This window comes from Lathyrus oleraceus, chromosome 4 (assembly GCF_024323335.1).
Source record: "Lathyrus oleraceus cultivar Zhongwan6 chromosome 4, CAAS_Psat_ZW6_1.0, whole genome shotgun sequence".
NCBI lineage: Eukaryota > Viridiplantae > Streptophyta > Magnoliopsida > Fabales > Fabaceae > Lathyrus > Lathyrus oleraceus.
Window position 1 is genome coordinate 127,675,901 of NC_066582.1, and position 4,921 is coordinate 127,680,821.

Sequence of the window (4,921 nt, forward strand, 5' to 3'; positions counted from 1 at the left end):
ACTCCGACAGCTAGGTAGTTGACAAAATCAGCATACCATGGCAGAGTTGCATTCGCATGTACTTCTTCCACAGATTCTTCTATTTCTGTATCGTTTAATGTTAGTTCAGACATATCACTTTCCATTTGGGCTATGAGTCGTTCGTAAGGGAAATCATCGTTAATTGGCATGTTTGTTCCCTTCGATACGTGATAAGTGGTCCGCTACTACGTTTCAGTACCTTTCTTATCTTTTATCTCTAAATCAAATTCTTGTAAGAGCAGGATCCATCTTAAAAGTCTTGGTTTGGCATCCTTCTTACTTAACAGATATCTAATAGCGGCGTGGTCGGTCTAGATGATAATTTTTGCCCCTACCAGGTAGGAATGAAATTTGTCCAAAGCGAACATGACTGCTAGAAGTTCTTTTTTAGTGGTGGTGTAGTTCATTTGGGCTGGATCTAGTGTTCTACTTGCATAGTAAATAGCATGAAGCTTCATATCCGTCCTTTGTCCTAGTACTGCGCCTACTGCATAATCACTCGCATCGCACATGATTTCAAAAGGTAATCTCCAGTCAGGAGGTTGCATTATGGGTGCGGTGATTAAAGATGTTTTCAGTTGATTGAACGTTGTTAAGCATTTTTCATCAAATATGAAATCAGCGTCTTTCATTAATAATCCTGTAAGTGGCTTGGTTATTTTCGAGAAATCTTTAATAAAACGTCGGTAGAAACCGGCGTGTCCTAGAAAGCTTCTTATTTCTCGTATGGTTTTCGGAGGTTGAAGGTTCTCTATAATTTCGATTTTAGCTTTGTCTACTTCAATTCCTCTGTCAGATACCACATGACCTAATATAATTCCTTGTTGAACCATGAAATGGCATTTCTCCCAGTTTAAAACGAGGTTTACTTTCACGCATCTTTCGAGTACCATTTCAAGGTTAGATAGACATCCTTCAAAACTCTGCCCGCAAATAGAAAAATCGTCCATGAAGACTTCCATGATGTCGTCTATAAAATCGGCGAAGATTGCCATCATGCATCTTTGAAATGTTGCGGGAGAGTTACATAAGCCAAATGGCATTCGTAGGTAGGCGAATGTACCATAAGGGCATGTAAAGATAGTACTTTCTTGGTCGTCAGGATGGATTGGGATTTGAAAGAATCCTGAATAACCGTCTAGATAGCAGAAGTGAGAATGCTTAGCCAATCGTTCAAGCATTTGGTCAATGAAGGGTAGAGGGAAATGATCTTTACGAGTGGCTTTATTCAGTTTTCTATAGTCAATGCACATTCTAATTTCGGTCACAACTCTGTGTGCTATGGACTCGCCCTTCTCGTTCTTAACAACTGTAACACCCCCTTTCTTGGGTACTACATGAACGGGGCTAACCCATTGACTATCAGAGATCGGGTATATGATTCCAGCATCTAGAAGTTTCTTTACTTCATCCTTGACTACGGTACTTAGGATTGGGTTGATCCTTCTCTGGTGTTCTCTAGAGGTTTTACAATCTTCCTCCAGCATAATGTGACGCATACATATAGAAGGACTTATTCCTTTTAGATCGGCGACGTTATATCCTAATACTGTCGAATATTTTCTTAGGACATCTAATAATTTCTCAGTTTCCATCTGTCCTAAGTCAGCGTTGACTATTACTGGTCTTTTTAGTTCAGCTTCTAGGAATTCGTATCTTAGGTTCTTTGGTAGTGCTTTTAGTTCCAAGTCAGGTTTCTTTGGGCATGGCATGTGGTCGGGTGTAAGTGCTAAGCATTCACTTAGACTTTCGTTTTTGTATGGTTCATGCCAATTATTGTCTTCAAAGATTGGAGGGATTTGGATTTTCATTATATCTGGCGCTTGTAAGAATTGGGTCAAGATGAATTCAACCTTTTCCTCTCTAACTTCGAATGTCAACTTACCTCTCTTTACGTCTATTATAGCTCCGGTGGTAGCCAAGAATGGGCTTCCTAGTATGATAGGTGTACTGGCATCTTCTTTGATGTCCATGATTATGAAGTCTGTAAGAATGTAAAACTGTCCTACACGTACTGGGACATTCTCTAGTATACCGACAGGATATTTGATTGAGCGGTCAGCTAATTGAACAGACATCTTGGTCAGTCTTAATTCTCCCATACTGAGCCTTTTACAAATGGTTAAGGGAATTACACTAATGTTGGCTCCTAGATCGCATAGATCTTTGTCTATGACGAATTTTCCAATGACACAGGGTATGGAGAAACTACCCGGGTCCTTTAGTTTGGGAGGCATGTTATTCTGGATTATGGCGCTACACTCGGCAGTAAGTGTAACTGTTTCGTCATCCTCAATCTTTTTCTTATTGGATAGGATTTCCTTAAGAAATTTGGCATAGGAGGGCATTTGTGTGATGGCTTCTGTAAAGGGTATCGTAATGTTTAGTTGCTTCAGAAGTTCAAAATATTTCCTAAATTGATTCGCAGTTTTAGAACTCTTAAGTCTTTGAGGATACATAATGGGTGGTTTATAAGGAGGTGAAGGCACATAAGGTTTTTCTTTCTCTTCGGCCTCTTGGGTATTATCTTCTGTTTCCTCTGGTTCTTTCACCTGCTCAGTTGAGGTTTTATCTGGTTTTTGGTACATGGCAGGGTTTTGGAGTCTTGGATCTATGGGTCCGTCTACTTCTTTTCCACTCCTCAGTATAACGACATTTGCATGTCCTTTTGGATTGGGTTGCGGCTGTCCAGGAAATGTTCCAACTGGAGCGGCTGTAGATGCTTGATGTTGAGCCACTTGTGAAATCTGTGTTTCAAGCATTTTATTATGGGTGGCTAAGGCGTCTACTTTGTTCGTTAGTTGTTTAAGTTGCTCGCTAGTATGTATGTTTTGGTTCAAGAAGCCTTTGTTTGTCTGTGCTTGGGTAGCTATGAAGCTTTCCATCATTAACTCGATATTTGACTTCCTAGGCATGGTAGGAGCATTATTAGATGGCTTTTGATATCCAGGCGGAATAGCTGGTGCTTGCCCAGGTGCATAAAGGGCATTGTTATTCTTATACGAGAAATTAGGATGGTTTTTCCAACCTGGGTTTTAGGTATTCGAATAGGGATTTCCTTATGTGTAATTCACTTGATCGGTTGGGACTCCTGCTAATATTTGACATTCTTGTGCAGCGTGTCCAGGGTTTCCACATAACTCGCAGTTTGGAGTTACAACAGCCATGGTGGCTGCGGGTGGTATGGTCAAGTTATCTAATTATTGAACAAGGGCATCTACCTTTGCATGAACATGGTCAAGGCTACTGATTTCGTACATTCCACCCTTTGTCTGGGACTTTTCTACTGGAGTTCTTTCACCTCCTCATTAGCAATGGTTCGGGGCCATGTTTTCAATGAGTTGATAGGCTTCGGTGTATGGCTTATCCATAAGTGCACCGCCCGCGGCAGCGTCTACTGTAAGTCTTGTGTTATATAGAAGCCCATTATAAAATGTGTGAATGATCACCCAGTCTTCGAGACCGTGATATGGACATATCCTCATCATGTCCTTGTATCTCTCACACGCTTCGTAGAGAGATTTCATATCTTTTTGTCTGAATCCGTTGATTTGAGCTCTCAGCATAGCAATTTTGCTCGGCAGAAAGTATCGGGATAAGAAAACGTTATTCAGTTCTTCCCCTGTTGTAACGGAGTTGGATGGCAAGGATTGCAACCAAGCCCAAGCTATGTCTCTTAGTGAGAAAGGAAAGAGACGCAGTCTTATCGTATCTTGAGATACACCATTCGCCTTTACAGTATCGGCGTACTGCACAAACTTGGTCAGGTGTTCATTAGGATCGTCCGTAGGATTTCCATCAAATTGATGTTGTTGGACGGCTGATAATAGTGAGGGTTTCAGCTCGAAATTATTTCGATTTATAGCGGGGGCAGCAATGCTATTGTGAGGTTCTTATTGAGACGAGGTAGCATAGAATTTAAGAGGACGATTATGTGGTCCTTCTTCAGCCATGTTTGGTTTTTCTTCTGGTTTAGGAGGAGAGAAGATATCGGGAATATCGTACTTTTGTTGATATTTGTGTATTCGGCGTCTCATGTATAAGAAATGCTCTAATTCAGGGATTGGTGGTGCTAAGTTATCGCCTTGTGAGCGAGTACTTGGCATACAATCAGGGAAAGAAGGGAGAGAAGATTAGTTTTTGTTTTTACCTTAGTCTATACTGTGCAACGAAAGAATCGCACTATTCGACTAAAACAGGTCCCCGGCAACAGCGCCAAAAACTTGATGCTTCGTCAGGCTATATATAAAATATAGTCTATCGGGTACTTGACTGCAAGTGCACAATCCAGTCGCTTTAGTTTTAAAAGATATCGATCCCACAGGGACCTATGGTCAAACTAGTGTTACTAACGTCACAATGTTTAGCTAAGGGAATTGATTAGTAGAAGTTCGGGGGTAAAATAACAAATCCAAGGGAATTTTAGTTTTAAGAAAGAATTTATGGAAGGAATCAGTATACAACGCATTAATTGTCAGGGATTCGATAAGTCACCGGTGAATAGTTTAAATGCCAAACATCTCTCAGTAGAAAATATTTATTTAAAAGGCTTTATCTCACACTCTCGTGGTTGTTGATTCGGCCTATAGCTTTAAGTCAGAATGTACGCTCTCGCTGTCCCATTTGAAGTTAAAATTACCTTTTGAAAATAAATAAGTTCTAATTGCTTTTAAAGTGCTCTCGCTGTTTTTAAACTCAATGCCTAATTTTTACTATCCAGCTCGAGCCTCACGCTCTCGCGGTTGTTGGTTCTCACCTTAGTTAATTTCCCACTCTTGTGGAAAAATCGTATTAAATAGCTTTTCACGCTTTTATGATAAAGTTAATTAAATTTAAATTAAAAACTTCAGCCTAAAAGATTGTTTGAGAAAAAGGGTTTTCACCGATTATTATTAAATTC

General features: G+C 40.2%; 1 non-coding gene across 1 annotated transcript; it reads left to right on the plus strand.

Annotated features, from left to right (window-relative positions):
* The first annotated feature begins 3,480 nt into the window (after positions 1-3,480).
* On the plus strand, positions 3,481-3,587 carry LOC127077527 (small nucleolar RNA R71). The gene has a single exon (XR_007787325.1). It is a non-coding gene; the product is annotated as a small nucleolar RNA R71 (small nucleolar RNA).
* The last annotated feature ends 1,334 nt before the right edge of the window (positions 3,588-4,921 follow it).